Consider the following 15273-nt stretch of genomic DNA (forward strand, 5'->3'; position numbering starts at 1 on the left):
GTTTTTTCACAATCATGACTTAGCAGGCCACCCAGGCGCGGAAAAAACTCTGGACGAATTGCGTAAAACATTCCACTGGCCGGGGGTTACTCGGGATGTCAGGGATCATGTACGTGAGTGTCAAGCCTGTCAGCAGAGTAAGGCACGTCGTGCTGACGGAGAGGAGCAGCAGCGCCCTCACAGGCCCCAGAAACCTTTTCACACAGTAGCGTTGGACATTATGGGCCCCTACCCCCGTACGACACGGGGAAAGCGTTTTCTTGTAGTGATAACGGACATGTTCACACGCTGGGTTGAAGCTTTCCCCGTCACTAACATCCGAGTGGGAACAATAGCGGCCCTGTTGGAGGGGGAAGTCTTTCCCCGCTACGGCTATCCCGCAATCCTTCTGACAGATAACGGCTGTCAATTTGCTGGCAGAAGATGGTGAGAGAATTGCCGTAGGTGGGACATCACTCACCACACCACCCCCACCTATCACCCCCGTGTCAACCCCACCGAACGGAGGAATCAGGACATCAAGGTCCAACTCCGTCTCAGGTTGGGGAAGGATCATTCTAAATGGGATATCCACATTCCTCAGCTCTTGTACTGTCTCAGGAGGCGTACGAACAATGTCACAGGTTATTCACCGGCAGAGTTGTTACAAAGACAGACTCTAGCTCTTCCAGGCGAATGCCGGGTAGCGGCAGTAGCCACTGTGGGCCCCCTGGGAATAGATCTCAGGGCAGAAATAGAACAGCAAAGGGAACAAGCACGACACAACCAGCAACAGTACCTAATAAGTCACACGCCACAGACCGAACGCCCACCCCCTCCTCTGGAACCCGGGGACTGGGTATACGTCAGGCAACATCACCTGTCATCGAAAAGACGTAATTTCTGTGCCGGGCTGGCACCAAAGTGGTCAGAGCCACGGCTGTTGTTGAAGCAAATAGGACCAACTTCATACACAGTGCGCACACCGAGTGGCAGGCCGGCCAAAATTCATAGGGAAGACCATCACCTAATAACATACAACCCACCATTCACGAACAGCAATGCAGTGGGAAAAACCCCACCAGGTTTCGAACCTGGGAAACAAATAACTGACCAGGAGAGAATCTAAGCACGAGAGTATAACGGTCCCGAGTCCCCGAGGGAAGAACAGCTGTTATTGACAGGTGCAGTGCCAGCAGGTACGAGTTGTCAGAAGGAGGGGAACTCACCCGCGCCACGGGACGAAACTCCGTCAACCGATGTAGAAAACCAGGGACAGGACACAGAACACGAAACCCTAGGTAGCCATCTACCGAGCCACACATCCGAAACAGTGGCGTGGCCGGATTTCACTGATGAGGAGTCAGACTCTCAGGAGCCATTTAAGGGGTGGCCGCCAGATTTTAGTTTGTCAGATGCCATTTTTAAGGTCACGGTCACGGAGTCAGATTCGGAGGGAGAGGAGACTGAGATGGAGGGGGGGCATCCTCACCGCGAGGGGCGGGCGCAGGCCAAGTGGTGTTGCCGAAGCATCTGCGAATCCGTGGTCCGGACAGTGGCGGGAATGTCAGGGCAGGACACTCTTAAGGGGATAGAGGTAACATCGCAGGGCCAAGCAATGGCAATGATGTGTTTCTCAGGTCGCCACCCAACGACCAATCCGGAGGGACAGTTTCTATTCCCAACCCCGTCACCCTTCGCCCATCGCGAACACGTAGGCCCCCCTAGTACCTTCAGGACTATCAGTGTCATACAGTGCCGAAAACAACACAACCCCCCAACAACGGACCCCGCTGTAGTGTCATGCAATTACTCCCGTACTTCAAGTGGAACAAACACACTAGTCCAGCCCCTACCCAACAGGTCACCCACATCACCCTGCTGCCCCAGTGCTTCGACATGGAAGACCAAAGTGAAACATATAAATGAGAGGCATTGGTGTGCATATTGGCCTCGTCGGAGGGAGGGGGCGATTTTGACGTCGCCCCAAAGGACTCCTTAACTCTTACAGGCCTATATGTTACGCCAATGCCTTCTCCTGCCGAGTGGTGCTTCGTGGAAGTGTTTCTACTCGCCGAGGGTGCAGTGTAGACTTGTGTTTCCTTTTTGTATGTACTTATTTTGCATTGTATTTCATTTCAGATTAATTTGTTTTTATAGTTCATATTTTATTTATTTTATTCGTATTATTCACCAGGCGCCTAGGACGTGGTTCTCCGCCTGTGGCCAATCCGCGCGTTCCGCGGGCTCGCGGAGAAGGGGAGTCAAGGTTGCGGCACGTGGGAGGGGAGTCGCGGTCGCGGCACGTGGGAGAGCAGTCGCGCTCGAGAGATGCAGGGAGACGTCGCTCCACAGCTAGGCCTTTTTAGTCGCGATTACAGTACAGGTGGGACGTCGCTTGCAGTGTGCGGGGAAATTAAAGCGTGCAGAACCGGGCATCGCCCTTATTGAGATTGCCACAGGCGGGACCGCGGTAGCCCCATGTAAAGGGTATGTTTTATCGTGCATAAAACCATAATAACTTCATTCGGACTTTATTTCCTGAAGTCATCCTGGGCAGGCTAGATCCCTTAGGCCACGAGGCACGAACCCTAATTTACAGCCCCTGAGCAGCCGGAGACGCGCCACTAATAACAGGGACTAGCCGCGGCCCTGTCAATATCACGATGCAAACAAATTATGTCAGGTCTTGAAAAAATGTATTTCTTTCGTATACATTTTACAATCATAATTATTTCCCCAGTGAATAAGTCTCGGATCTTTTGACCTACTAAATTAAAACAGCAAGCATCCTATACCACAAACTAATTCCATCAGGATCGAATTAATTTGGATACTGTCATGTCCACCATTTTAGCCTCGGCTGGTATGATAGCACAAGCCCCAAGTGCGCCACCCACCCTACATAATCTATGGGGAGGAAAGTTAGTTCGCCACCCGCCCCTAGATGGCAGACTAAGGGGAATGTAAATTAAGGAAACTTTGTCTACCTGCCCAGCCTAATTCAGAACAAATATGTAAAGACCCAGTATTGTAACAAGAAGCCTTTACATTATACAAGTGAATGTCAATATTATTGTAATTCGAATATGTATGCACAGGAAGGGTACAGATGTGCCCTCCCTGATGAATATGTACATACCTTGTATATTGACTCTGGCTGAGCTAAGCCAGGCAGAAAGCTCTTCCTAGTAATTCTGGGTAAATAAAAGTGGCAATAATACTTGAGCAGTTTTATTTAGGCAGCGACCTCTCTGAAGGACTGCTCCTCCTTCCTACCTCTCCCTGCTCTTGGGCAGCAACCCCACCTCGGGGACCGCTCCCGCTCTCTCCCCCCCCCCCCCACCCTCTGCCCGACCTCTCCCTGCTCTTGGGCAGCGACCCCACCTCGGGGACCGCTCCCGCTCTCTCCCCCCCCCCCTCTGTCCGATCTCTCCCTGCTCTTGGGCAGCGACCCCTGCTTGGGGACCGCTCCCGCTCCTCCCCTCTGCCGAACCTTCCCCTGCTCTTGGGCAGCGACCCCTGTTCGGGGACCGCTCCCGCTCCTCCCCTCTGCCAGGGACAAGTCAATTTGGCGCCCAACGTGGGGCCAGTCAGCTTGGATAACCTGAGGACCACGCCCTGCCTCTACGAGAGCTATCAGCACAGTCAGATCTACATCCACTTCCAGGAGTGCAGAAAACACCTGGTGGCGCCCAACCCAACTGAAGGATGTCTTCTGGATCCTGTGCCGCACCTCGCTGCAGTGCACCGGATGGACCCAGCATTCCCTGTGTATGCTGCAATGCCCAGTTTCACCTACAATGCCTTGGTATCGTGGAACAAGTCAGTGAACAGGCATATATCCACATATGCCAGCCCTGCAGACAACTTCTGGTAGAAAAGAAGCCAACAGTTCCAGCTCCCCGGCGCTGCTTCGCGCCGAACTGCCCGGAGACAGCCCTAGTCATCGTCACCTGCCAGGCCTGCCATCGCGACTACCATCTCGCCTGTCTAGGCTGGGAAGATACACCACTGGACCTTGCTGGGATGTCGTTTACCTGCGCCCAGTGTAGAGTGAGTCCCACGTTACCTTCAAGTACAGGATCTGCAAGTGTACCTCAGCCCTTTAGAGGGCAGGATCATGAGGACCCTGTGCAATCTGTCCACCAATGGGAGCAAGCCCTACGGGCACATGCAATCCACCCCACCGAATGGGTGGACCAGATAGGCCCATTACTACTTGGGGAAGCCTCTAGATGGTGGAATAACCATGAAGGGCTGTATGACACCTGGGAAGAGTTCACAGGGGGCTTCCTGAACCATTTTGGAAACCAATCAAGACTGGCAAAGCTTACTGCCCAATTATATGGTACCAAACAAAAGGAAGGAGAGGATGTCGAAAGTTTCTTACTACAGAAAAGGAAACTTTATAAGAGGCTACACCCAGGGAGAGACCCAAATGAATTTCTTCCTACCTTGTTGGAGCTGGTGCGGCCCAACCTACGGCCATTTCTACGGCATCCGCCTCCCGAGAATTTATCCGAACTTATGGTTCGAGCCACTGCCGTGCAGCGAGACTGTCTCGAAACTAGGGGCACTGTAACAAGTAAACCTTGTTCACCACCAACCCTGGTACAAGAATATGCTACCCCCAACAAAAGGTTGCCGAAGTGTTGGCACTGCCCTGAACAACACTTTCACCAAGACTGCCCAGTGCTCCGCTGCAAACAGTCTGAAAGGAACAGCCTCAACACAGTAGACCCCTGGAGGGAAAGAGTGGTGCCAACGAGCCCTACCCCTACACCGAAGGTAGAAGCTCAACTCCCAATCTCGGCTCGAAGGTAGACCGACCCCGAGCCTTATGTGCATACAGCACCACCCACAACAAGAACTGCCAAGAGTCAAGGTGCAACTGGACTCACAGCCCATTCAGGCTCTTATCGACTCAGCCGCCACCACTAATTATGTGCGCGAGAGTGTTGTGCAGATAATAGGGACCCCTATTAATTCCCAACCCCAAATTGCACAGCTTGCCACCCAGGGATCCACCATGACCTTACTGGGCAATGCTGTGGTACAATGCTGCATAGCCGATGTGGAGATGGAGATCCCATGTCTAGTCGCAAAGGACCTTCGAGAAGAACTTGTGCTGGGCCAAGATTGGCTCACGCAGCAGCAGGCGATATTGGACTTTGAAGATCAAACTATACACTTCGGACGAACGTCCCGCCGGACTCTTGACTGGGGCACCAAAGGAATGGGTGACCTGAATGCCCCTAATCAAAGTGGTGTTAACCCTAATCCTGGAATCTGCACTGAACAACACAGAGACCAACCTATGGTTGTGTTGACACAAGGGGACCAGAGACCTCAAGAAACTCCTTCCCTTCGCTCTGCCACAACCAAGCTAAGCCAAAATAACTCGGGCAGTGGTTTTCAGTGGTGCCAGAAAGGAGGAACCCCAAAGGGGAAATCGACCATGCAGTCATGGAGACAGCCGCTGAGCGGCGCCCTCTCAAAGGCAAGATGCCACTGGAAGAAAGAGCCTTTTCCAGACCGAGGAATATGGTTTCCCCAGAACAGGATTCACCTGCAGCCATGGAGACGGAAAACAGATCTGTCCAAAAACCCCGAACCCCAGGAACCTACTAGCCCCTCTCCACCAGGACAACTACCTCCAGGACCCTACGACCATGGGAACGGCTGGGCAGACCAGCCCGCGACCGACTAACCTTCGCGAAGTGTAGTGGCCAGTGTAGAGGAGCCAGCCCTGGGACTGAAGCCCAGCGTGCTGACTCCTGGCATGTGCAACGATCCCAGCCAAGGACACAGAGGGAGGGGGGCGAATTGTCATGTCCACCATTTTGGCCTCGGCTGGTATGATAGCACAAGCCCCAAGTGCGCCACCCACCCTACATAATCTATGGGGAGGAAAGTTAGTTCGCCACCCGCCCCTAGATGGCAGACTAAGGGGAATGTAAATTAAGGAAACTTTGTCTACCTGCCCAGCCTAATTCAGAACAAATATGTAAAGACCCAGTATTGTAACAAGAAGCCTTTACATTATACAAGTGAATGTCAATATTATTGTAATTCGAATATGTATGCACAGGAAGGGTACAGATGTGCCCTCCCTGATGAATATGTACATACCTTGTATATTGACTCTGGCTGAGCTAAGCCAGGCAGAAAGCTCTCCCCCTTCTGGGTAGATGGAGTGCTCTGGTTTCCCTTCAAAGGCATAGAATTGTTCAGGGGAATTTTTGCAAGCCATTTGAAGCAAATCAGTGCACTTTCGGCTTTATACTAACTGATTTCCTTTCAGCGATTTTAGCGAGCCGCCGAGACTTGCTGCTGCAAGTTCCTGAGTCGACCACCAGGAGTGCTCTTGTCGTAGATCTAGCTCTTAGCACCTAGATCCTCTTCTTGTGAGTGCTGTGCGCTACCGAATCGTAGCCTATAGGGGAGGTCGAGGGGGGGATCTGGAATGGATCCCCACCCGACGACGCCGAACCTGGGCGGAGGCGATCTCGGTCCGAGGCCTTCGGCCGAAGCCACCATGTTGACCGACCGACCAACGCCGACGAAACCTTATGGACGACCAGCGAAAGCAACTGCATCTTCGCAACCATCGACGACGAAGCTGACCGCGCCTGGTGTGGTGGCCTCTTCCGCGTCGTTGGGGGGGGGGGGGCTCTGCCTTCGCCCTCGGCACCGGCGGGGGTCCGCCCCCAGAGCGCCAACATCAAGGTCAGCGACTCGAAACACCTCGCCGGCATTGACCTGTCCACTATTCCGACTGCTACCTCGTCTCCTACTCTGTCCGTCTACACCACTACCACCACCACTGCCTCTATCACCTCGCCCATCGTGACTGCCGCTCCCTCCTTACCCGTTCTCGTCGTTGACGCGCCTGTGGACCCCATGGACACCGCCGCTCCAGCTACTTCAGACGACGACTTTGGGTTCGTGAAGCCTCGGAAGACCACCAAGCGGCCTCTCCGCGACGTGCTCTCTTCGGATGACGCCGTCCCAGTGGAAAACCGCTACGGATCCTTATCCTCCTTGCCTGACTCTGACATCGACGACGCCGCCTCATCTGCTCCTCCTCTCACCGCCAAGCCTCGTCGTACCCAGCACCCGAAGAGACATAAGACTGTTGCCGCGCTGCCCCAGCCTCAACCTTCTACATCTGTCTCCCCTCCGCAACCTCAGCCATCCACGTCTCAGCGGCCGGCCACCTCTGCTCCGTCTGCACCTAAGCCGCCTCGCATGCCACCCACTGGCATTCGCTCCTCGCCGACCGCTCAACCCTTCCTCCACATCAAACACTTGCAGTCCTTGCTCACCGGTCCACTCACCGCCACCTCCATTAACGACCGTACGTCTTTCTACACTGCTAATCCTCACGACCATCAGTTCCTCTACGACCACCTCAAGAGACATGGCTACCAGCCCTACACCCACCTGCGTCCCGACGAGCGCACCGACCGTGTTGTGGTCAAGCGCCTGCCCTCCTCCACCACCGCGGACGAGGTCAAGGAGGCTCTCCTGGACCTCGGCCTCCCGGTGGGCACCTTCTTGCCGCTCCGCACCTCCGCCGACTCAACAACCCGGCCCTTCCTCGTCTGCACCAACGGACTAGGGGAGGCGACGCAGTTCCTCAAACTGAAGACGCTAGGCTGCTGGGTGGTGACCGTAGAGCGCTACCGGGGCTCTGGGAGGGTACCCCAGTGCTATCGGTGCCAGTCCACCGGACATCCATCGACACGCTGCGAGCGGGACCCCAGGTGTTTCAAATGCGCTGGGCACCACTGGTCGCGAGACTGCACCTCTACGACTAAAAAGTGTGTCAATTGCGACGGGCCGCACTTTGCTACCTCGACGGACTGCCGTGTCATACAGGCATACATCCGACGACACCCGCCGCGACCTGCTGACCCGACGATGACGACCGACGCTCCGCGCCCGTCTGCTCCGCTCCCTTCTGACGTTCGGACTTTCCCGGCCCTGCGGACTCCTGCTTGGCAGGGCCACGACCCGCCTTCCTCCTCTTCCCGGGCACCACCTCTTGCTCACCTCCCCTCATCCTCTTCACAGAGGCCACCCGCCACGTCATCCACTTCCACTCGCCCCGCCGATGCCGACTCAGACGACACTTCGCTGACATCCATGTTGAGGGAACTCATCACGCTCATCCGCCACTACCTGCCACTCATCCGCCAGGTCCTGACGGCGCTTTCCCGTGCCCAGACCCCATCGGAGAAATTTGAGGTGCTCCTCCAAGCCCTCCTCAATTTCTTTGATGAATCACGCCCCACCCCTTAGTATCCTTATCTGGAACACCTTCTCCCTTCCTCCCAAACTCCACGATCTTCTCCACCTTCTCCGGGTGCATTCTCCCGATGTCGTGTTCCTCGCAGAAACATGGCTCGACCCCCCCACACCCCTCCATATTCCGGGGTACGCCGTTCACCGCGCCGATCGTGATGGTCGGGGCGGAGGGGTGGCTTTACTCGTCCGCGCTACCTTGTCCCACCATCGTCGTCTTGTTCCGTCTTCCCCCGTGGCCGAGGCTGTCGGCGTGCGTTTGCACGGTTTTCCGTACTCCCTGACTTTGGTCTCCCTCTATCTCCCGCCCCAATTCCCCTTCCCTACCGACGACATTGTGGCCCTCGGGCGGCTCGACGCCCACGTCGTGCTGGCCGGGGACTACAATGCGACCCATCCTTTTTGGGGCTGCGCTGCCGCGAACCGGCGGGGCAGCTCCCTCTGTCAATTCCTCCGGCGTACTCGCCTTTCTCTTCACGCACCACCCACACCGACCTTCTATCCGGCCCAGCGCCATCGCCGCCCTAGTGTCATCGACCTCGCTCTCTCATCACCCCTTCCCGTCATTTCTCACCTTCGCACCATCACCGCCGGTACTTCCGACCACTTGCCTGGCCTCGGCTCGCTCCACTTCTTTCCTCACACCAACCCTCACCTCCCCCGGTACGACTTCATCCACGCCGACTGGTATGGCTTCCAGGATTCACTCTCCGATGCTCTGGACCTCACGCTTTCCTTCGCCACTCCTGCTCAACTCGACGACCGAGTCCTCTACTTTTCCGACGCCATCTCTACAGCCGCTTCTTCTCACATTCTGCTCGCGCCTCCGCGCCCTCTCATCGTCCCCTTCCCGCCGTATCTCCGTGACGCCGTGTCCTTGCGCAACCGCTTCCGTGGTCGCTGGCAGGCGAGCCGCTCCCCGCTGCATCACCGAGTTTACCTGGTGCTCCGGGGGTGGTGCCGCCGGTTGATCGCGGGGTGGAGAGCCCGACTGGAGGCGCGGCGCCTCGGCTCCCTCACCGCTACCTCTGGCTCTCTGTGGTCTTACGTCCGTCGCCTTCGTTCCGTCCCCACCTCCATCCCTCCCCTCACTCTTCCTGTCGGGGTGGCGGAGACGGCTTCGGAGCGGACCGAGGCGGTCGCCGCCTACCTCGCCACCACCTTCGCCTCCGCCCCCCATCCCACCTTGTCGTCGGAGTCCTCGGACGATGATGATGCTCCTTCCCCCTTGTCCCATCACGTCACTCTCCCCCTCCTCCCTGATGTCCTGCCCTTCCCGCTTGCCACGCCTTCTGAAGTCACCTCTCTGCTCTCCCATCTCAAGTTTCGTTCGGCCCCCGGCTCCGACTCCATTCCCGCCCCCGTTCTGCGCCATCTTCCCCGTAAAGCCACTGTTTTTCTCACTCGCATCATTAACGCCATGTTCATCCTCTGCCATTTTCCGTCTCCTTGGAAACTCGCCATCGTCTCGCCCATCCCCAAGCCCGGCAAGCCTTCATCCTTACCTTCCTCCTACCGTCCTATCTCTCTTCTCCCCATCCTCTCCAAGATCGCAGAGAGAGTCATCCACCGGCGCCTTCTTCTTCAAGTCAACACCCTTCACCTGCTCCCCCATCACCAGTTCGGTTTCCGCCCCCGTCATTCCACCACCCACGCCATTGCTCGTGTGGAACTCCTGGTGGTGCAGGGGTTCGCCAGGCGGCAACACACGGGCATGGTGCTCTTGGACCTGTCCCGTGCTTTCAACTCCGTTCCGCATTCCCAACTCATCTCTCGCCTCTCCGCCATCGGTCTTCCACCGCACCTGGTCCGTCTCCTCTGCTCGTTCCTGGGGGGTCGCTCCTTCCGGGTTCGAGTAGAGGGGACGCTTTCCGCACCCCGGCCCATTCTCGCCGGCGTCCCCCAGGGCGCCATTCTCTCGCCTCTTCTGTTCGCCCTCCACATTTCCGACTTGCAGCCCCCGCCTGGGACCTACCTGGTGCAGTACGCCGACGATACCTGTCTCCTCGCCTCCTCCGTCTCCGAGCGGCTGCTCGGCGACCGCCTTGCCCGCGGACTCACCTCACTCAACGCCCAGTTCCTTGCGCACGGCATTGGCTTGAATCACTCCAAATCACGCTCTATCATTTTCTCCCGTCTTCATCCTCACCAGGACCGCCCCCCCCCCGCATCTCCACCGTAGTCGTCCCCTGGTCGCCCACCCTCCGCTATCTCGGGGTCACCCTCGATCGTTCGTTCACTTTTCTTCCGCACCTGGAATCCGTCCGCAACAAGTCCCGCGCCATCTTGGCCCAGCTGGCCACCGTACTCAGGCCGTCCTCTGCCGTTCCGCTCCCAGTTCGCCTCACCGCATATCGCTCATATGTCATCTCACATTTCATCTACGCCTGCCCGGTCTGGGTTCACTCATCTCGTTCCAACCTTCGACCTGTCACGTGCTCATATTTTCTTGGTGCCCGCCTTCTCCTCGGCCTCCCTCGCGCCACGCTCCGCCAGACACTGTTGGACAGGACGGGACTTCCGCACCTCCACCACCTGCTCTGTCAGACGACCGACACTTTCCTCTGTCGTTGCCGACGTAGCGACAATCCGTACATTCGGCAGCTGGCAGAGCCGCCGCCCGACGCACCGCACCCGCGACGTCCGCTTTTCAGTTACGATCACTTACTTGCCGAAGGACAGCCGGACGACGTAGGCGCGGCCGGTGGACCAGAGAGATGACCTTGGGGCCTCCACACCGACTGGTAGCACTGTGGGAACCCCATCCTCCTCGGCGCCGCCATGATGATCTTCTCTCCGCTGTTCCGCGCCGGCCCATCAACGGCGCGGCACCATCCGAGCCTTGAGGACCCCCCAGCAGCCGTGAAGAACTCGCCAATCAATAAGTAGCTGAGCATCAAGGACGACCTCGTCGGGGAAGCTCTGCTTTGTTGAATAAAGACTATTGTCACCTTGCAGGCCTTGTGCCCATGTACCAATCTTTTATTGTACCTTGTGCCCTTTTTTATTAAATGATGGATTTTTTGGTGGGTGACTCCCTTCAGTGGGAGTCCCCTTTGTAAAAAAAAAAAAAAAAACTTGAGCAGTATTATTTAGGCAGCGAACTCTCTGAAGGACCGCTCCTCCTTCCTACCTCTCCCTGCTCTTGGGCAGCGACCCCACCTCGGGGACCGCTCCCGCTCTCTCCCCCCCCCCTCTGCCCGATCTCTTCCTGCTCTTGGGCAGCGACCCCTGCTTGGGAACCGCTCCTGCTCCTCCCCTCTGCCGAACCTTCCCCTGCTCTTGGGCAGCGACCCCTGTTCGGGGACCGCTCCCGCTCCTCCCCTCTGCCAGGGACAAGTCAATACGTGATACGAAACTATTAGTACAAAAATGAAACCTACACCAGTGAAATGAAAATCGACAAGTATTTTCCCGAAACAGGGTCTATCTTATTTGATTATGATTAAATTTATGAAAGAAATAAGTGTTCTCTAGCAAAAATGTCATCCCTATTTACTTGTTTGTATAGAATTACTTCATTAGTTTTGGCTTAATATATAACCTAACAAAATCATGAGTTTCAATACAAGAGTAAAGTTGAAAACATACGGTTTTGAATCGTAAATTGTAATTTTATGGTTTAATACAAAGAAGGTTTGACGTCAAAGTAGTTTTTGGTTAATTTAATTATATCTGTTACAAGATAAAGTTCGTGGCATATTTCTTTACTGCAGCTGTAAACATTCCGAATCACAATACAAACAAACAGCTGACTAACATTCTACCAGAAAAAATAACTGTCTTGCAACAAAAGTTACCGAATTCTGTTTTATTTCATTACCAACACACCCATTATTACACCACACGCATCGTCAGGTTCGGGTTAGCCAACCGCAGGCTAAGTATGGGTCATAATACAAGCCTAACCTGAAGATTTAGCCGGAGGTCATAATACCGGCCCTAACCTCGCCTGATACATCGCCATATTATTTTCTGTTGCTTAGCCTCCGGTTAAGCAGCTAGCGGCCAGTTCATCCACCCGCTAGGTTAGCCGGAACTTTAACTGGAAGATAGACGTTAACAGGGAGTCATAAAACCGAAATAAGAGCTAGCCTGCGGTTAAATTTTAGCCGGAACTTTAGCCGGGGGTCATAAAACCGGCCCTTAGTGTGCTATATCACGGTGTCTTTTCTCTCAAATGCGACTTTACAAATTACAAAATTTGCACATTAAGGTCGCCGTATAGGGTGCATATAGCCCGTCGCTTTTGAAATCGTCGGCACGTTGCTGCACACTTGCAGCATTTTTCGGCATATTTTTACACAAACTAAAGTTATTTTATTTTAATGTTCCCATGCAGCAGTGAAATACGATACATTAAACGAAAGAAGTGGCAACACTGCGATGTGAATGCTCCGTCTCTCTCTGTTCCTCTCAGCGTTGCCAACCGTACGGTCCTGACCGTACATGTACGGCAATTTCACTGTGTGTACGGACGTACGGTGTTTACCTTATACTTCAGCTGGAATCGCGTTACAATCACATAGCATTGATCCATAGAGTAAGTAAAAGCATTGATCCTTACAGCAGACGTGCGCACGACCGCCGGTTGTTTGTGGAAAAAAAAAAGCTGATTCTTCCCAGCATGCAATCTTTTGTGGCATCACAAATTGTTTATTTCTAAAGTTTATTCCATAACAGCATTGTGTAAGAACAAGATTTTATTTAGTTTATTTCGTAATTCTATTTCATGGCAAAATTAAATCACGAAATTATCATTGTGCAATAGTTTTATTAATATAATCGTAAGAAAAATTTATGTACGGACCTGGATCGGGAAATACAGCCCAAATGACATTTTCATACGGACATTTCTTACTGAAGGGTTGGCAATGCTGGTTTCGCTTGCTCACAACCGTTGCCTACGAGATTGGGAAGGCCTTCGCATCAATGATTTCAATGTGGAACATTGAATGTAGTTCGCATAATGCCGCTAGAGCGCAGGTGTTTATACTGTAAATTAACACATGGCTTATGACATTAAATGACGAATTGTTGATGAAAGAACATTTTCTTGGAGTTTATTTGTTAGCCGTGTGCAAGTAAGTTGACTTTACCGGTTATAAGTTGCGAGAAATGAACTATTTCGGCTATTTTGCAGGTACTTTGGTAATATAATATTCTAAAGAGTTATTTGATATAATGGTGCAAAATGATGAAAACATTGCATTTATAAACGCTGTGCTAGTTCGTTAGGCTATGGATTTAATGATTTTGATGTGTGGAACTCTTTAGTATCGCTGAACACTGTAAAAAGACATACATTTACTTATTTGTTTATATTTTAAGATGGTGTATTGTTGTGTACCATTTTGCAAAAGTGATTCCTCACAGGTGACTGGCATTTAATTTCATCAGTTTCCAACAAATTGTGATTTGCGTGACAAATAGCTTAAAGTCATTTCTCGACAGGAAAGTCCTGATAGCAGTGATAAATGGCAGCCTTCAGCTAGGTCAGTTGTCTGCAGCAAACATTTTATTAATGAATGCTTTAGTATTTCTACTAAAAACAAGAGACTACTTCCGAATTCTGTCCCTACTATTTTCCCTAAGTATCCATCATACATGGTTGAAAACAAAAAACAGGCCCGTAAACTTCCCAAAAAGAGGACACACGATTGTGCATTCCCTCAACAAAGGAGTACTATTACAGAACAGTGCTGTAACTCAGACATTGCAGATAGCGATGTGAATTTTAATGCAAATTCTGTTTCAGTTCAAGTTGATCTAGACAAAATCAAATGTCAATGTTCACATAAAGTGGTTGCAAAGAAATATTCGTCACACATCATTGTAAAAAAGAATAAAATAATCACCAAATTACGAGCAAAAAATAAAGAACTAGGAAGACAGTTAAAAGAAAAAAAGAAAGTTTCCCATGCTGAAAAAATGTATTCCAATTTAATCGCAGCTAAAAATGCTAATAGTTATAAGGTGAAATTTATATTGGAGTAACTGCGGATGTTTGGTAAAGGAAAATGGCCATATTCAGAAGAGACATTAAAAATTTCCTCTCTTTGGGAATGTGTTCACCGAAAGGTTACAACTTCGCAAGAGAAATGAACATATTACACTTGCCACACAAATCCACCATAAAAAAAATATGTAGGGAATTGTTCTGGTCAAACAAGAATCACTGATGAAATCATACAGAGACTGATAACAGAATTTGAAGCACTAAGCACAGATCAAGAACGGATTGGTTCACTCATTATTGATGAGATGTCAATTCAGCCCAAGTTGTTATACGATAGGCAGCTTGATCAGTTTCATGGAAGGAACGAATTATCAGACGAGAAAATGGACAATGGTGATGAATTGGCAAATAGACTTCTATGTTTCATTTTTAGAGGAATTTCTGCCAAGATACGAATTCCTGTTGCATTTTCTTTTGCAAGAATTTAGATGGCTCGCAACTGTACACAAAAACTCTGCTAGTAATAGAAGCCATTGAGAAAGTGGGATTTTGTGTGCTGAGAATTGTTACTGATAATTCCAAGGTAAATGTGGCAATGTATGAGAAATTATGTGAAGGGTCTGTCACATCAGTGATACATCATCCTACAGACAAGACAAGAAAAATATTCCTTAGCTTTGACCAGAGTCACATAATAAAAAATATCAGGACACAGTTTCTGGAGAAGACATTCAGGCTAAATGGGACTCAGATAACAGGAAAGCATGTGCAAACTTTATATAAGTTACAGAAAAACTTTGTGTTTACCCCTGTTCGGAATTTGTCTCGGAAGATGGTATATCCTTCAAATTTGGAAAAAATGAATGTAAAACGAGCAAAACTGTTATTTTCTGAACCAGTGACTGCTGCACTTGAGACATGCAGCACACTTTCAAGTGATCACTTTCCCGACAAAGACAGTCTACAGGCAACAGTTCACTTCATGAAAATAGTGAGAAAGTGGTTTGACATTCATGATGTTT

The sequence above is a fragment of the Bacillus rossius genome, chromosome 11 (assembly GCF_032445375.1).
Source record: "Bacillus rossius redtenbacheri isolate Brsri chromosome 11, Brsri_v3, whole genome shotgun sequence".
Lineage (NCBI taxonomy): Eukaryota > Metazoa > Arthropoda > Insecta > Phasmatodea > Bacillidae > Bacillus > Bacillus rossius.